Source organism: Scyliorhinus torazame, chromosome 3 (genome assembly GCF_047496885.1).
Source record: "Scyliorhinus torazame isolate Kashiwa2021f chromosome 3, sScyTor2.1, whole genome shotgun sequence".
NCBI classification, from domain to species: domain Eukaryota; kingdom Metazoa; phylum Chordata; class Chondrichthyes; order Carcharhiniformes; family Scyliorhinidae; genus Scyliorhinus; species Scyliorhinus torazame.
Genome location: NC_092709.1, coordinates 101057336 through 101077006, shown reverse-complemented (window position 1 = coordinate 101077006; position 19671 = coordinate 101057336). Strand labels below are relative to the sequence as shown.

Below are 19671 nucleotides of genomic sequence, written 5' to 3'. Positions count from 1 at the left end.
CCGGCCAATGAAGGCAAGCATGCCGTATGCCTTCTTGACTAGCTTCTCCAGCTGTGTTGCCCTTTCAGTGACCTGTGGACCTGATCACCTAGGTCTCTCTGACTGTCAATACTCGAGGGTTCTACCATTCACTATATATTCCCGACCTGCATTAGACCTTCCAAAATGCATTACCTCACATTTGTCCGGATTAAACTCCATCTGCCATCTCTCCGCCCAAGTCTCCAAACAATCTAAATCCTGCTGTATCCTCTGACAGTCCTCATCGCTACCCGAAATTCCACCAACCTTTGTGTCGTCTTCAAACTTACCAATCAGACCAGTTATATTTTCCTCCAAATTATTTTCCTCCAAATCATTTATATATACTACGAACAGCAAAGGTCGCTGCGGAACACCACTAGTCACAGCCCTCCAATTAGAAAAGCACCCTTCCATTGCTACTCTCCGCCTTCTATGACCTAGCCAGTTCTATTTTCACCTTGCCAGCTCACCCCTGATCCCGTGTGACTTCACCTTTTGTACCAGTCTGCCATGAGGGACCTTGTCAAAGGCCTTACTGAAGTCCATATAGACAACATCCACTGCCCTACTTGCATCAATCATCTTTGTGACCTCCTCGAAAAAACACCTGACCTGCTTACCTAATCCCATTTGCCAGCACTTGACCCACAACCTTGAATATTATGATGTGCCAAGTGCTCATCCAGGTCCTTTTTAAAGGATATGAGACAACCCGCCTATACTATTCTTCCAGGCATCACCACCTCTGCGTAAAAAGGTTTTCCTCAAACCCCCCCCCCTCCCCCCAAACCTCCTGCCCATCACTTTGAACTTGTGACCCCCCTCGTAACTGACCCTTCAACTAAGGAGAACAACGGATCGCTTTCCACCCTGTCCATGCCCCTCATAATCTTGTGCACCTCGATCAGTTCACTCCTCAGTCTTCTCTGCTCTAGCAAAAACAACGCAAACCTATCCAACCTCTCTTCATAACTTAAAAAGAGCTGAATTCCAGAGGTGAGTGAGAGTGACTGCCCTTCACATCAACGCAACATTGTCCGTGTGTGGCATCAAGGAAAACTGGAATCAGGGAAAAAAAACTCACCAATGGTAGCAGTCAAATATAGAACAAAGGTAGCCGTTTGTGGTTACTGGAAGACAATCATGTCAGTCCGGACATGGCTGCAGGTGTTTCTCAGGGTTGTATCCTATGTCTGAACATTTTCAGCTGCTTCATCAGTGACATTCCCTCCACCATAAGATCAGAAGTGGGGATGATTGCTGATGATTTCTCAATATTCAACACAATTTGTAACTCCTCAGGTACTGGAGCAAAAAATAGGAGGACAACATTCGGCCCTTTGATCCTGCTCTGCCATTCATTATAATCATGGCTGCTCATCAAGTTCAATACCCTGATCCCATTTTCTCCTCATATCCCTTTAGCCCCAAGAGCTATCTAATTCCATCTTGAAATTACACAACGTTTTGGCCTCAAATACTTTCTATGGTAGCAAATTCCACAGATTCACCACTCGCTGGGTAAAGAAATGTCTTCTCACCTCAGTCCTAAAAGCTTTACCATGTATCCTCAAACTAGGGGCCCCTAGTTCTGGACTCCCCATTGGGAACATTCTTTCTGAATCTACCCTGTCTAATCCTGTTCGAATTTTGTAAGTTTCTATGAGATCCCCTTTCACTCTTCTAAACTCCAATGAATATAATCCTAACCGACATAGTCTCTCCTCATATGACAGACCTGCCCATCCCAGGAATCAGCCTGGTAAACCTTCGCTGCAGTCCCTCCATAGCAAGAACATCCTTCCTCGCGTAAGGACACCAAAACTGCACACAGGTGAGGCCTCACCAATACCATATAAAATTGCAGTAAAACAAGACCTGGATAATATTCAGGCTTGGGCTGACAAATGGCAAATAACATTCACGTCACACAAGTGCCACACAATGACCATCTCCAACAAGAGAGAATCCAATCATCGCCTTGACATTCAATGGCATTACCATCATTGAATCTCTACTATCAATATCCTGGGGATTACCATTGATCAGAAGCTGAACTGGATGAGCCACATAAATACTGCGACTACTAGAGAAGGTCAGAGGCTGGGAATTCTGAGGAGAGTAACTCAACTCCTGGTGCCCCAAAGAATGTCCACCATCTACAAGGCACAAGTCAGGGGTTTGATGCACTACTCTGCACTTGCCTTGTTGAGTGCAGCTATAACAATAGTCAAGAAGCTCGACATCATCCATAACAAAATAGCCCAATGCATTGGCACCCCAGGCACCACCAGCAAATAGTGGCAGCACGTGTACCATCTACAAGGTGCACCACAGCAGCTCACCCAAGGCTCTTTCAAGAGCACATTCCAAATGAGTGACCTCTATCTATCACCTAGAAGGACAAGCGTAGCGGATGCATGCATCTTCTGCAAATTCTCCTTCGTGCCACACAACATCCTGTCTTGGAATTATATCATCATTCTTTTACTGTTGCTGGGTCAATAGTCTGGAACTCCCTTCATTTTAAAAAAAAATATGTTTATTAAGAATTTTTCAACAAAATTTTCAACCATACAAATCCCCCCCCCGCCCGCCCCCCACTCCGTAACAAAAAGAAAAGAAAAGTCGCAAAGCAAGACATAAACATATCAAATCGACAAATAACTTTGTACATTGGATTCCTCCCGCACATATCAACTTTCCTGAACATTTATGTATTTTCTTGCTCAAGTGCCCCCAGGAAAACCCCCCTTCCCCGTCCACCCCCAAAAGAGATGTTGGAACTCCCTTCCGAACCGTACTGGGGGTGTACCTACACCAGATGGACTTCAGCAATTCAAGAAGGCAACTCATCCCCAACCCCTCAATTGCAATTAGGGGTGGGCAATAAATGCTAGCCTATCCAGCGACACCCACACCATGGAAGAATAAATAAAAATAAGATGAAATTTTAACAAATTGATAACGGATCTTTTCCTTGGTGTTAATATTTTTTACTTTATACACACCCTTTTACCCAGAAACTTCCTCATAATTTTCAGTTTAATTATATTAGAAGTGTAATCAGAAAAGGAACTCAGAGCTATTGGGTATACAGTCACCTTTAGTGAAATAATCTCAAATCTCATTTATGTTGTAAATGTGTTTCAACAGCTGGAGGGAAAATACCTCCAATACTGCCTTAACACTGGTTCTATCTGGCACTGAGAGAGTCGAGGAACTGGAGGGGGTTGGTGTGGGGTGGGGAGGAGCATAGGGTGTCGCTTTATGCGGACGACCTGCTGCTGTATGTGGCGGACACGGTGGGAGGAATGCCAGAGGTAATGAGGATCCTTAGGGAATTCGGGGACTTTTCGGGGTACAAGCTCAATATGGGGAAGAGCGAGCTGTTCGTGGTTCAGCTAGGGGACCAAGAGAGGGGGATTGGCGAGCTCCCATTAAAAAGGGCGGAGAGGAACTTCAGATATTTGGGGGTCCAGGTGGCCAGGAGCTGGGGGGCCCTGCATAGGCTTAACTTTACAAGGCTGGTGGAGCAAATGGAGGAGGAGTTCAAGAGGTGGGACACGTTGCCGCTGTCCCTGGCGGGTAGGGTGCAGTCAATCAAATGACGGTGCTCCCAAGGTTTTTGTTCCTGTTCCAGTGCCTCCCCGTGTTTATCCCGAAGGCTTTTTTCAGGCGGGTTAACAGGAGTATAATGGGGTTTGTGTGGGCGCGAGGGACTCCGAGGGGTGAGAAGGGTGTTCCTGGAGTGGAGTAGAGATAGGGGGGGGCTGGCGCTGCCCAACCTCTGTGGGTACTACTGGGCCGCCAATGCGACACTGGTGCGCAAGTGGGTGATGAGGGGGAGGGGGCTGCATGGAAGAGGCTGGAGACGGCGTCCTGTGTGGGTACGAGTTCTGGGGGCGCTGGCAACGGCGCCGCTCCCTCCAAGGAGGTATACCACGAGCCCGGTGGTGGTGGCGGCCCTCAAAATTTGGGGGCAGTGGAGGCGGGCATAGGGGTGAAGTTAGGGCCTCGGCGTGGACCCCATTACGGGGGAACCACCGGTTCGCCCCAGGAAAGACAGGTGGAGGGTTTTCGGGGTGGCACAGGGCAGGGATACAAAAGTTAGGGGACCTGTTTGTGGACGGGAAGTTCGCGAGCTTGGGTGAGCTGGAGGAGAAGTACGGGCTCCCCCCGGGGAACACCTTCAGGTATTTACAGGTAAGGGCGTTTGCCAGACGGCAGGTGGTGGAATTCCCACGGCTACTGCCACACACAGTACAGGACAAGGTGCTCTCAGGGGGGTGGGTGGGAGTGGGGAAGATCTCGGAACTTACCAGGTGATGCAGGAGGAGGAGGAGGCCTCGGTGGTGGAGTTGAAAGGTAAGTGGGAGGAGGAGTTGGGAGAGGAGATCGCAAGAGGGGACATGGGCAGATGCCCTAGGGAGGGTGAACTCTTCCTCTTCATGCGCGAGGCTCAGCCTCATACAGTTAAGGTCTGCACAGGGCACACATGACCGGGACAAGGATGAGCAGGTTCTTTGGGGGTGAGGACAGCTGTGTTAGGTGCTCAGGGAGCCCAGCAAATCACACCCATATGTTCTGGGCCATGCCCAGTGCTGGAGGAATTTTGGAAGGGCGGTAGCGAGGACAGTGTCGAGGGTGGTAGGATCCAGGGTCAAACCGGGCTGGGGGCTCGCAATATTTGGGTTGGCAGAGGAGCCGGGAGTGCAGGAGGCGAAAGAGGCTGGAATTCTGGCCTTTGCGTCCCTGGTAGCCCGGCGAAGGATTCTCCTTCAGTGGAAAGATGCGAGGCCCCAAGCGTGGAATCCTGGGATCAGCGATATTGCAGGGTTCATTAAATTGGAGAGGGTGAAATTCGCCTTGAAAGGGTCGGTACAAGGGTTCTTTAGGCGGTGGCAACCGTTCTTAGACTTTCTGGCAGAACGATAGACATTGGTCAATGGCAGCAGCAGCTCGCGGGATGGTTGGGGGGGGGGAGGGGGGGGGGTTTACTTTATTTTTGTTTATGTTATTTACACTGGAAGGGTCTGAGGGGGTGTATACACCTGTTGTCTTAAGTTGGGGTGTTAATGTGATTTATTATTTAGGTACGGGGGGGTTTGGGGGGTTGCTTTTTAGATTGTGTTTTGTACTTAACCTGTTGGGTTCTTTTTTCTTTCTCATTTTGTTATTGATATTTTATGACAACCTTTAATAAAAAAATTTTTTTTTTTTTTTTAAAAAACACTGGTTCTATCCTCCACCCTGAACTACTCACACCAGAATTTTAACCTCCTCTTGGGGGCTCCACAAGTCAGACTGTTAGTAAAGGAAACTTGAATTTTGAACCTGAAGCTGCAGTTTGTTACCAGTGAAACTCACCTTTTTCACACATTCCCCATGTCACATCCACAAGGACATTATAACAAAACCCGATCACCTGACATTCATGTGCATACTTCTCCACCAGGAATGAATGAATAACAATTATGAGCAGGAACCTGATTTGCTTCTTAACCACCGTAGGTCAAGAACGTACACAAGTGTTCATCGAACACAACCCCCCATAATGGAAGCGATCTTAGCATAAAAGTCATAGCAGTCCACTTATCATTAGGGCCATTAGTCATTCAGGAACGTAGGGAACTCAGCGAATTGTGTTAAGGTGTGGTTTGTTCTGAACTTTTATTTTTTTTAGTAATACTCTGCCAACAAAATTGTATCTATCTCCTCCATGATACATAATGAAACGTATCTCCAAAATAATTATCAATACTGCTTAAAGAAAAATAACTTTATTCGTAAGATATGTTTCGAAGTGAGTCACCAAGTATAAAGATGCAGTGTGTACTCCTCCCAATATGCTTTGTTAATAAAAAGCAATCAATAGGGAGGATCCTGCTGACCTCGGAACCACCCGAGTTTCACTCCTACTCTTTATCTCACTGGATTTCTCGTGGCCAATTTTGAAGCATTAAATCTTTGATGCAGTGTCGCTTCACAGGCACTAGTTACCATCGGCACCTCACTTACATGGTCATTATTGATGTACTAGTGCTAGCAAACTCACAGGTGGTACCACAGCAAAGCTAGATCCTGTTCTTGCCTATCATTCATGGATTCACATTGCCAGCAGAAATCAGTGGATAGCTAACACAAATGGTTACCACAGTTGATTTTGCCACTCATGTCCCAAGCCCATGTTTAGTGAAATGAATTGAGACAATACTACCCTAGCCTGGATCAAGGAATTCAGCACAATAGAAAATGCTGGAAAAACTCAGCAGGTCCGGCAGAATCTGTGGAGAAAGAAAGTGTTAACATTTTGGGTTGAAAATGATCCTTCATCAAAACTAGTGAGTGATAGAATTGTAATGTGTTTTAGGCTGTTGAAAAAGGAGGGGGGGGGGGGGGAAGAGAGAGACAGGGGGAGCAAAATAGAAGGTCAAGGACAGGTTGGAGGTCAGGAGAGATTGAATTATAAAAACTGAACACAAGACAAAGGGAGTGTAATGATACTATTAAAGACAAATCAGGTATTAATAAAGGAATAAAAGTCTGAAAGCAAATCAGCAGAATATTATATGATCATGACAGCAAAGCTGGATCAACTTAAAACATCAGTTCATCTGACATTATGGCCTGAATCTTCGCTCCTGGGGCAGGACTTCCATTCGCGATCGCTTCCATTATTGGGGTTTTTTGGCAGCCAAGCTGGCCGACACCAGTAGGTGTGCAGAGGTTGTAGGGCACAGAGACTGGCACCAGCACTTCGAAGATGTTTTTAAAAGCATTTAAACAAAAAACAGCCCTTCAGCCCTCCCCCTTCACCCAGCCCCCATAACCCATCCATGCCACCGTATGCCTTCTACCCACCCCCATGGCCACTCATAATCAATGCCAACTTATGCCCCGCTACCCACCCCCCATGGGCTCTCATAACCTACATCCCAAAATACCCCTCCACCGATCTCCATGGGCTTCATAGCCCCAATCTCAACTTAGTGCCAACTCATGCTCACTCACCTAATTTGCTCTAACACCTATTATGCCAACTCACCGAGTATCCACCATGGACAGATTTCAGGAGCCACACTGAGATTACATCAAATGAAGTCTGAATATCTAACATACCGGTGGCGCAGTGGTTAGCACTGCTGCCTCACAGTGCCGAGGTCCTAGGTTCCTTCCCGGCCCTGGGTCAATGTCCGTGTGGAGTTTGCACATTCTCCCGGTGTTTGCATGGCTTTCGCCCCCACAACCCACAGATGTGCAGGCTAGGTGGATTGGCCATGCTAAAATTGCCCCTTAATTGGAAAAATGAATTGGGTACTCTACATTTAGCAAAAAAATTCTCATTCATAAACCCATTACATTAACATTCCTTCAACTACATAATCCTTTATAAGCACGTATTTCATTGAAGTGGTTAATCCCTTATAAACACAAGCACTGGAATTCCTAGTCCCATTTCAAAGAGTCTATAACCAATTGGAGCTGTCACTCAAACGGTGAAATGGAAGGCACTACATTTTGATGATGGAAAGATGTGAAATCAATTATGCAACAAAAACCCATTAATAATAACATTTAGGCTTATGTCAAAAGACAGATTGAAATGGCAACTTTCCTTTAAACACTGTTTTGTCAAGCATTTAAAGGGCAAACGTTTTAGATGCAGCAGAAGTCCCACATCTCTACAGTCCCCTACAGTCAAGTTTCAGCGATATTGTCAAGGGGAACAGCTTCAGTTTTCCTTAATAATTTGTAGAGAGTCTGGATTAGAAGATTCAATGAAGGTTCCATGTTTATGTGGAGGAATTGTGGGGTAATCATGTTTATTTTGTTACAAATATGAAGTTTGGGATTGTCTCTTTAATTTAGATAAAAATGGAGGAATGATGACCTGCTCTGAACCCTGCCCTGAATCTTGCCCTACAAGTTTAAGTGACTTGGCAGTTAAAGGGGAGCCCCAGGGTGTTCTACTGGCAAAATGGTGCAGGATATTCACATTATAGACAAAGGCAAAAGTATCTGCGCTGATGTTGGGTAGACTGTTCATCTCCAAGTCTCACAGGGAGGCGTTAGGAATTTCAGGTTTTACGTATGGTTATATATTAAACTGTCAATTTAATTTCAAGATAGAGGGTGTGAATTAACCACCGCTTTGCGCCCTGCGCAGATCTGGGCACGGCGGTTAAATAGCGGGAAAGGCCAAAGTCGAGATCCGCGCCAGGCGCCAATCAGTTTGCTATCTAACCGACCCACTCCCCGTGGCAAGTTCCGGATCATGGCCAAATATGGCAAGCATATCATTAATCCCGATTAGCATTCATTTCTATCTCATTAGCGAGATTGAAGTCGAATGCACCAGCCTCCCAAGAATTAACCGGCTCCCCAGCAAGAAATCACGCTGACATAATTTAGTATTCCTTTTAAAAATGTGAAGCTGGCACAATGGCTGCTGAGAGGAACTGAGGAAGTAGTAGTAATTTCCATTTCAGCCATGCAGCACAAGGGCACCGGATCTGCTGCCCCAGTGCTTGGGTGGAGAGGGAGGATCTGTTTTACTTGGAGTGCAGAGAGGGGAGGATTTTGGTGGGACTACTAGTGGATGCAGGAAGGATTGTTCGAGAATTCTGTGGCTGTTTCTAAAGACCTGTTGTGTGTGTTGACGGTGTATTCTGTTCAGGACCTGTGGGTCGCATGTTAATGCCCCGTGTTCCTGTGGCACAATCCTCGGACAGGCTGGTGACGGAAGATCAGGCTGCAAAAGAGGGAGAGACAGCCTGGCTCCAGGGCGCAGCCCGGAGGTTGCATCGGGACACTTTCATTGACTTTTTATGTTCAGTAGCCACCTGCTGTTCACGTAATGGGAGATGTGCAGGTTTCTGGTGTTCTCTGTTTTCCTTTTGTAGTGCGTTTGGTCTATGTTTGGCTAGGGGGTGGGGTGAATTGTATGATGTAAACCTTGTAACTGCGGTTTATTTTTTTGCCAGTTGCAGCCCCTTCTGCCTGTGGCCTGGCAGTGTCTAGAGGAGCTACCAGTACTGGAGAGGGGGAGGTGGTGTTCGCTCTCCCACCCTCCTCCATGTCGGTGAGACCTTCCAGTGGTTGGTTTAACCAAGCAGCTTTCCACTGACGCAGATCGGGTGCTCGGACTCCTTCTTCCACTGTGCCTCATGTCAGTGTGACCTTTTCCAGCGGTCTATGCTGCTCGTTTTCACGCACGCGTACTTTGACTGGCACGCACGCCATATGTCTCGACTTTGGTGTGCAGTTGGTGTCATTAGATTCCTGCCCGTTTTGTGTTTCTTTTCGGTGCACGCTCCTGGTGGCGAGGGGGTGGGATGTTCTCTCTCCTTCCGCTGGGCCCATGTCAATGTCCTTTTCCGGTGGTTCCGAGTTGCTTCTTAACACCTCCTGCAAATCTAGGTCTGGTGGCATTGTTCCCTTGTTAATTCTTTTGATTTCGGTCCTGGTGTACTTGTTGTCTTCCTGCCGGTTTTGTGTCCCCCTTCAGTGGTGGCTCTGCATTTGGCTTGGTTTATAATGCGTCAGACCTGTTCTGAACTGAACTGTGCCTCTCTGGGAAGGGGTGGAATGCTTTTCTCTCTCCCCTCCGCCATGCTCTGTGCTGGACTGGCCGTTTCCGGTGCACTGGTGTGCCTTTCCGCTGATGTCGCGGGGGGGGGGGGGGGGCTGGGTACCAATTGATTGGTGTCCTCATTTGTATTGTCTTTTCTATTTTGATACTGTCAATAAACTAAAATATTGCAGATTGTGTTTGCTGTTGCTTGTGGCTAGAATGCCTGGAGGCTGTTGTTGTGGCTGCTTTCTTTCTTTTCTGTAGCCAGAAAGAAGGACAATTTTTTTCTAAGATATCCCTGGGTCCTGGACAACCAGGCTCAGGCGATGAATGAGTCCAGAAGGCAATCCGGTTTGAAGCAAGAAGGCGCTGTGAGACCTGGTGCACGAGATTGATCCAAATGGGCCACTTATGACGCCGTTGAAGAAATGCTTTTGCAGATTGCAGATGCTTTTGTTGTTGGTGTGGAGAGGGCTGCATGCACCTGGGTTAAACATGCTGGAAAACCAGGATGTTCAACTGCACCTCGAAGGCCAGAGAAATGTACGGATGTCAGGATTTGGTTCCAGTGAGATTGGGTCGTTTGCAAGCACAACTGCAGCTCCTGGACAGAGAACGGCACTGATACGTGAACAAGTCACACATTTTATGTTCCCAGCAGGGGTTTGGGGTCTAGGGGCTCCTGCTGTGGCCGGGGGGGGGTTTGTATAGAGTGAGATTTTCCAGCACAACTGGCTCGGTGGATGGCACTCTGAGAGAAGGCGGGACACATAAGGGTGGCGGAGGCTTGGGGGATTTGAGGGCCCAGGCTGGAAGCCTCAACTATTTGTTGGTCTCTCTCCTTCTCCAATTCCTTACAGATATAACAATATGGCTGGTTCTGTCAGTCCCGTAGAGGCTGCCCTCATGGAGCTGATGACAGTCGAGACAGGCAGGCGTCAGCAGTGTCGATGCAGGGTGGAGGCGGCACCCCACGTGCAGGGGGGTGCTGCACACCCTGACGACCCGGCCACCCATCAGGCCGAGGAGGAACGCAGAGGGGGATGCCAGTGACGGCCCAAGATCTTTCGAGGAGATGCTAGACAGCATGCGCCGCAGGAGACTCCGTCTCAACAAAGAGACAGTGCAGCACCTGTGCAATGTGCTCATGGACTTGGCACCATGTGGAGGAGGAGGACACTCGCTCCCGGTGGCCATGAATGTCGCCACAACCCTGAACTTCTAAGCAACCAGTTCGTTCCAGGGCTCGAGCAAGGATTGTGCAGCATTTCCCAAGCTACAGACTACAAGTCCATCCGTGAGATCAGGGATGCACTGTATGCCTGGGGAACAGGCTGAATCAACTTTGAGCTGGACCAGGTCCACCAAGATGCCTGGGCTGCAGGATTCTATGCCATTGCCGGGATACCCCAGGGTCTAGGCAGTAACTGATGGCACACATGTTGCCTTGTGCGCACTGGTCATTAGCATGTGCTCTTCATTAACAGGAAGGAGTTCCACTTCATGAATGTTCAATTCGCGTCTGACCACCACTTCCGGATCATGCACAGGGAGCATGCAGGTCAGCTACATCCTGGGACACTCGGAGATCCCCAGTATCTTAAAAGACCACCCTAGGATGATGGGTTGGCTTTTGGAGATAAGGGGTACCCGCTGAGGTCCTGGCTGGTGATGCAGCACAGAGACCGAGTTGGAGGCAAGATAAAAGAGACCAGTGTTGTCAGCCAGGGTTCATCGGACTGCTCAAAATGCTGTACACCCCCCCCCCCCCCCCCCCAAGAGGGTCTCCCACTTTGTGGTGGTCTGCTGTGCCCTCCACAACCTGGCACAGCAGCAGGGCAACAGGCTGGAGGAGGGACATGTGGCCTCCTCTGAGGAGGAGGCACGCCAGGAGGCATTGGAAAACGAGCCCGGGGAGGACACACAGGAGAAGCCGGAGGAAGGAAGATAGCCATTGGTGAGGGGCCAGCATGTCCGGAGGACCAGGGAGGCCCTTAACCTCACCCAATTCTCATAGGATAAGGCTTTATCCGCCAGCTCACTCCCCCCGGCCAACCCCCCCCTGCACTACCCTGTTCTATCCTCTAGGGATCTGTTCCCAGGGTGATGGGCCAGTGTCGGCACTTTCAGCAGGTCACTACACAATGCAGGAGAGTGGTCTCGCTGTGAGGAAAGCTCCTCAGTTTCAGCTCAAGTCTGCTGACAGCACGCTCAAACCCAACCTCTGAATGGGGTCTGCATCGGGGGCGATTGGTCTTGGACCACTGTGCCTGGGGGGGCAATGGGTGGGACAAGCAGAGGGAAACAGTGGGTGCATGTAGGTCTGCTGTGAAGATTAAAGTGACAGACACTTCACATGCATCAGATGTAATATGTTTTAATTGTGAATGTTTGACATTTCCATTCTCCCTAGCTACAGATAGTGAAACCCCCAGCGCCCAATCAGTGATCCTCTCTCTCCTTGATCCTCCATGGTCTAAGGATACGTCTAGGTTTGTCCCCAAGATGCACATTGGAGGTGGAGGCAGAACTACTCTGGATGGCCCAGCCTCATCAAGGACGAAGATTGGATGTGGGGTATAGTAATGACCAGCGGGTTCACAGGGAGATGTTTATTCAGCTTTCCAGCTGCCCATACACAGCACCTGGTTACACATTACTGGGTCCGTAATCCTTTCTCTCGGCTACTACAGAGGCCGACATATTACACAAATACTGGTTAATTCCCGGTCCAATCAGGACAAGGGAACAATCATCCCCAGCTGGATGAACCATATGCGGGTTATTACACGGGGAGGGTGCGAGGTGTCAGCCAGTGGATTGAGGGGGAGGGGGGTTGGGAATTTGAAGGGTGGCAAGCAGAACTGATGCCAGGAGAGAGGTGGTAACTTCCCCTTGCAGCTCGGCGGAAGTCGTTGGTCTTTTTTTAAATATAAATTTAGAGTTCCCAATTCATTTTTTCCAATTAAGGGGCAACTTAGCGTGGCCAATCCACCTACCCTGCACATTTTTGGGTTGTGGGGGCATCTTTACAACATCTTTCAAATCCAAGTCAGCTGTATCACGGGCCAGCATGGTCGGCCGGATAAAGAGGAGTCACTGGCCTTATTCCAGCCCATAGGCTAGCTGCCTGTTGCACCAGCCTGGAATAGAGATAAGAATCTCCAAGGTAATCTTCAATATGGAAGTCAATTTGGGGATCAGAAGTTACCCGTCTGGAAAAAGAGGAAAGGAAAAAAAGAAGCAAGACATTGGGATTTACGACTGGTTTTTGACAGGTTCCTGGAGAATTAAGTCTCCATATAACCATTGGGGTGGCATGGTTTTGCAGTGGTTAGAGCTGCTGCGTCACAGCACCAAGGACTCGGGCTCGATCCTGGCCCCAGGTCACTGTCTGTGTGGAGTATGCACATTCTCCCTTGTCTGTGTGGGTCTCACCCCCACAACCCAAAAAGATGTGCAGGGTAGGTAAATTGGCCATGTTAAATTGACCCTTAATTGGAAAAGAAGAATTGGGTACTCTAAATTTATTTTTAAAAATAACCATTGTGGGGGATTTTCAGTCATTTTAAAAGTTAAATGGAGGATCTTTTCTCTAGTTCAGCGCGTAAGTTGCCCCCTGAATAGTTGTTCAGACAATGTTATTTTTACTTTGTTTGTTAGAGTAAAAGTCTTAAAACGTGAAATCTCATGTCATCCGCTCCAATTTCTCTGGCTGTCTACTGCATAAATACGTTCCGTATGTCTAGACTTAGGCAAACACAGGAAAACATTTACACTGCAACCATATTTGGTATCATAGTCACATATTCTTACAAGTGGACCAAAGGAAGGAAAACATAACCTCCCGAACTTGCATTTCTACAGCACTTGTCTACTGTAGAAAGTGTTGCAAGGGACAATTGAAATTGAGGAATGCAAACAGAGGAAGCTGATAAGGTGAGAAAAGGGAGGTAGGGAGGGTGACAATATGTTGGGACTAAAGAGACAGTGGAAGATGAGGATTTTGAGAAACTTTTTGAAAGCAGTGTTTGATCTATGGAAGAGTTCCAGAGAACAAAAGTGTAATAATTGAATGAGCAACCACCAGTACGGAGTGGAGATGAGGAGTAGCTCGATGTTACAGAAACAATGGAGGGAATGTACAAGGTTGTAAGCCCTCAAGGACTCTGCTTACTTCCACACTCCCAAATAGCATAAATTGTCAGTTGGCCATTAGACTGAGGTGGGTAGAAGGTACCAGGTTGTTTTCAAGCATCACAGTAGCACACAACCCATCATGAAAGCTGCAAACATCGCCTCATTCCTCTGGACCACATTCGGTACACACCATACCCCAATGAACCACAATTACACCAGTTGTTGGTTGAGAACTTTGATAGCATTTGTTTGCCTTTCTGAAATTCAGTCATACTACCAGACATCTGCTGCACAGCTGATGAGCTGCCCTTCGTAGGTTTTTCCACAGCATTGAATTCAAAATCCTTGATCTTGTTCCCAAATCCATCCAAGATCCTTCCTTTGCAACGTCTTCCAGCTCTTTGTCCTCGGTCCTTGTCCTTCAGTCTTCTGACACTGGTCCTATTGGGCATTGCTCCCCTTATTCCCAACACAGCAAGTGTATATTCAACCATCTCTGCCCTATTCTTTGGGACTTCCTTCTTAAACCCCTCTACATTGCTAACTGCTGCTGCCTTCAAAAGCCTCTGCAAAATCTGTCTCTTTCACCATGTTTTTGGTCATTTCAGCTATCTAATTTTTCTCCATTGCTCCCCCGTGTAATGCTCAGCACACTTACTACATTCTAGAAGCCATAGAAATACAAGTTGTTTTGATCAAGAAAATGGTCTATTATAGAATCTATGCTTTCAGTAAGCCAGGAACATATAAAAGGTGAAGAGGAGAAATTAAAAATGGAGCCTATTTCAGGGTGTATGAAGGGTGCAGGAGGGTGTGCCAAGAGCAGCACAGGGTATACCGAAAAATGAGATGTCAACCTGATGAAGCTACAACACAGGACTTGCATGCCAAACAGCATAAACAGGTAATGATCCCACAACCAGCGGATCAGAACTTAGCTCTACCGTTCTGCCACATGCAGTCGTGAATGGTGGTGGAAATTGAACAATTCACTGGAGGAGGCTCCACAAATATCCCCAACCTCAATAATGGGGGAGCCCAGGACATCAGTGCAAAAGAAAAAGCTGAAGCATTTGCAACAATCTTCAGCTAGATAATCCATCTCAGCCTCCTCCTGCGATACCCAGCATCACACATGCCAGTCTTCAGCCAATTCCATTTACTCCATGTAATATCAAAAAACGCCTGAAGATATTGGATACTGCAAAGGCTATGGGCCCTGACAACATTCCAGCTTGTGCTCCAGAATTAGCTGTGTCCCGAGCCAAGCAGGTCCAGTGCAGTTACCATACTGGCACCTAGCTGGCAATGTGGAAAATTGCCTCGGTATATCCCATTGATAAAAAGCAGGACAAATTAAACCCATCCAATTACAGTCCCATCTGTCACACTCAATCATAAGCAAAGTGATGGGCAACCATGCGTTTCTCAGCCCAAACATGTTCAACCATTTCATCAATGACCTTCCCTTCATCATAGGTCAGACTTGGGCAGGGGGGGGGGAGAGAGAGAGAGAGAGAGAGAGAGAGAGAGAGAGAGAGAGAGAGAGAGAGAGAGAGAGATGTTCACTGATGATTGCACAATGTTCAGCACCATTCGTGACTCCTCAGATCCTGAAGAAGTCCATGTCCATATGCAGGAAGACCTGGGCAACACTCAGGCTTGGGCTGATAAGCGGCAAGTAACATTTACACCCAACAAGTGTCAGGCAATGACCACTTCCAAAGAGAAATAATCTAACCATCACCTCTTCACATTCAATAGTATTACCTTTGTTGAAATCACAACAATCAACATCCTGGAGGCTGGCATTTACCAGAAACTGAACTGGGCTGGCCACATAAATACGGTGGCTAGACGAGCAGGTCAGAGCCTGGGAATTCTGTGGCGAGTAACTCACCTCCAGATTCCCCAAAGCCTGTCCACCATCTACAAGACACAAGTCAGTAGTGTGATGGAATACTCTCCACTTGCCTGGATGAGTGCAGCTCCAACAACACTCAAGAAGCTCAACACCATCCAGGACAAAGCAGCCTGCTTGACTAGTTCATCTTCCCCCACCTTAAACATTCGCTCGCTCCACCGCCAACTCAGTGGCAGCTGTACATACCATCTACAAGATGCAGTGCAGCAACACACCAAGGTCCCTTTGAAAGCACCTAGAAGGGCAAAGGCTGCAGACACATGCCACCACATAAAAGTTCTCCTCTAAGCTACAAACCATAGTGACTTTAAAATATATCATTGTTCATTTATTGTCGCTGGGTCAAAATCCTGGAATCCCTACCTAACAGCACTATGGGTGTACATATACCACATGGACTGCAGCAGTTCTAGAAGGCAGCTCACCACTACATCCTCAAGGGCAATTAGCGATGCTGAATAAATGCGGATCTCGGCAGCAATGCGCACATTGTGAATGAATGAAAAAATGTGATGGCATAGGCAGGGAAATAATAATTAATGGAGGTAATACGCTGTATAATGTTTACGTTGCAAAAGGTATGAGCTGAACTAAGAAAAGCAAGTTGCAATAAATGCCTGGCTCAAGAGGGGAATTTGAAAAGTTGAAGAATGGTGCTCCATACCTTATGAACCAGGGACTTCTATAAACTGCTTAGCTGCTAAGTGAAGCAAAGGCAGTACATCACAGGTAAAGGGCAATAGAGTCGACTTAAGCATGTTGAAACATGTGGTTGATATGACCCATGTTTCACTTGGGAGAGTGGATAACTAGGATGTAGAACATACTGTATAACATATAGGAGTACTAAATATGAAAAGGGGCACATTTAATTTCAAAGTAAAATCCTCATTTCCTATTACACCCTTCTTATTAATGTAAAATATTTCATTCTGCTGCCATGTGATATATAGCAAAACTTGTCACCCTTATCACTGTGGGTGATATGGCAAACACACTGCAATGGCAAACTTTCAAGGGAGGGAATAAGAAATGGAGATAAATTATTTGGAATAAGCATGACAATATAAAATACTCATGTTTCACGCTCCTGACTTAATGTACTTCAGACATCATTTATCCTCAATCCAAAATAAATATATCTGGATGCATATCAAAGCTGAGTAATTTACACAAAATAATCTCACTGATGCCAGCTTCCTTATAACTCAATTGATAAATGCACTGTGAATCAAAGCGGCCAGAACAAAGTGGCCAGAACAATCAAAAGCAAGATACTGCCACTACCATAAAAACAGAAAATGCTGACCTATTCTGATGGAAGGTAACTGACCTAAAACATTAACTTGGTTTCTCGCCCCACAGATGCTATCAGATCTGCTGAATATTTTCCGTTTTTTCATTTTAGACCAGGAAAATCCCCTGTTTAATTACAAGTTTCTGTCAATTTCAGTTTTGCATTTGGTCTCTTCTGTGCTCAGGTTATGCACGGATTCCAGAAGGAAAGTGATTATATTGACCTGGGGGAGGTTAGAATTGGGATTAGCCTTGATGCTTCTTATGACTAATCAGCCTGCTGATATTTGTTTTGGGATGGTGCTTGTGAAACTATCCCAACACAAACTAATACTCCCAAGTAGAGAAACAAAACAGTAAAGCTGAAAGGCGGAAAACAATCTAAACATAAACAAGATCCAGAGGTGTAATTACATTATAACACAAAATGTCCCAATTTTAACTAAGTGCTACTCCGGTTTATTCTGTTAATACAGAACACTAGGATATAAACAAATGCAACATGGTGGCACAGTGGTTAGCACTGCTGCCTCACAGTTTCAAGGACCCGGGTTCAATTCCAACCTTGGGTGACTGTCTGTGTGGAGTTTGCACTATCTCCCGTGTCTGCGTGGGTTTCCACCAGATGCTCCGGTTTTCTCCCACAGTCCAAAGATGTGCAGGTTAGGTGGATTGGCCGTGCTAAATTGCCCCTTAGTGTCCAAAAGATTAGGTGGGGTTACTGGGTTATGGGGAGGCGTGGTCTTAAGTAGGATGCTCTTTCCAAGGGCCGGTGCAGACTTGATGGGCCGAATGGTCTCCTTCTGCATTGTAAATTCTATGTTTCTAACATCTTTCAACTTATTTTTGTCCATTTTGGTAGCCATTGTTCGGGAGACATAACTAGGTAGAGATTATGGAGAAATAATTATCTGTGGCATCATCTGGTTTAAACATATGAATATCAATTGGATGATTAAACTGGAGGAGCTGGACTGCAAAAAGATTCATAAATTCTGTCAATATTGATTCTCTTTTATTCTCTGTATGGGAAGACATGAGCATAAATTTGATAACAAAATAAAGGGACTGGAGTATAGGAGTGAAGAAGTTATACCAGCTATGATCTTATTGGATGCTGCAACAGGCTTGAGGGGCCAAATAGAATCTTTTGGGGAGCTCGCCTGATGATCTGAAAGTATTGAAAGTATTGAAAAAGACTAAGATGTTGGGTTTGCTTTCCTGTCTGTGTTAGAGTGCCACACTTCATGTGGCCAGCTGTTGAAGTGCTACAACTGGACAATGTTGTGGATTACAGAAGGACAGAAATCAGCCAAGATTGCTGTTCCTAATCTTTAAAACAGCCCACATAAGAGATGATCGAGTTATGATTCTTGCCCTCTCTGACCTAATAGGTGCTGTCCCGAACTGTCCAGATTTACACTTGAAGAGTGGCCAGTTGGAAGATGCACCTGAGGAAGGCAGGTGACCAAAGAATCATATTCCAGTCACATTCCGGAGAATTGGGAGAGAGCAAATTACATTCAAAGATTAATTGTGGGCACTGGAGATTAAAATTGCAACAGAAAATGCTGGAAAAACTTTGCAAGCCTGGCAGCTTCTGTGGAAATCTGAAATAAAAACAGAAAGTCTGTTGAAAGGCGTGACCCCAGCCTTCAGCAGAAGGGTAAACCACCCATTTAAACTCCGTGTGCATGAAGTAATGTACAGGCTGGCCAAGTTTTTTTGATCAGCTAACGAATAGATTCCCATACCAGCCTCCCCGAACAGGCGCCGGAATGTGGTGACTAGGGGCTTTTCACAGTAACTTCATTGAAGCCTACTCGTGACAATAAGCAATTTTCATTTTCATTTTTTCATTTCACTTCCTCATGCCGTACAGAAACTAAAATTCCAGTCCAAGGCAAGTTTATGAGGGTGAAGGCAATTGCTGCAGAGTGAGGTGCTGTCAAATTTGCTGGGGTTCAGGTACTGTTTTTGGTCCCTTCATGTTTTTCTGTTCAATTAGTAATAATTAATTAGTAATAATAGTAATAATGTTCTAGCTTAGTAATTATTTTTTGCAATGAGGTAAATGCAAGTTTCTGACAATCTGTTGAGTTCAGTAATGAAGATGAATTGGAATAATGTCCCAATGAAATTATTGTGCTGACAGCTATCCAACAATTCTGAATGAAACACCTACATAGAATCCCAATAGTGCAGAAGGAGGCTATTCGATCCATCAAGTTTGCACAAATTCGAAAGAAGTCTACCCAAGCCCATTCCCCCTGTAACCCCGCTCATTGATTATGGCCAATCCACCTAACCTGCATATCTTTGGACAGTGGAGGAAACCGAAGCACCCGCAGGAAACTCACCCAGATGCAGGGAGAATGCGTAAACTCCACACAGACACAGTCACCCAAGGCCGGAATCGAACCCGGGTCCCTGGTGCTGTGAGGCAGCTGTGCTAACCCCATGCCACCTTCATGAATGGACAATATTGTGCTCAACATTATTTTAATCGCCCCTTCTGTTGGCATTCACTGTCCAGACCAAAGAATAGTAACTTAGACAAACGAGTGGAAGACCTGCAAATAAGATTGAGAAATACTGAGTAACTGTGGTGGAGAGGTAGGGAGATACATGCACTGGCTCTATATTTTCTGGAATTAATTTTACATCACCACTGGATAAACCTACAATGAATCTCTCACAATTGTTAATT

The 19671-nt window shown here is 46.4% G+C and overlaps 1 protein-coding gene across 2 annotated transcripts in view; it reads right to left on the bottom strand.

The window, feature by feature from the left end:
• Positions 1-19671, bottom strand: part of sh3d19 (SH3 domain containing 19) — a 342707-nt gene that overhangs the window by 250323 nt on the left and 72713 nt on the right. The gene's annotated exons all lie outside the window — the stretch shown is intronic.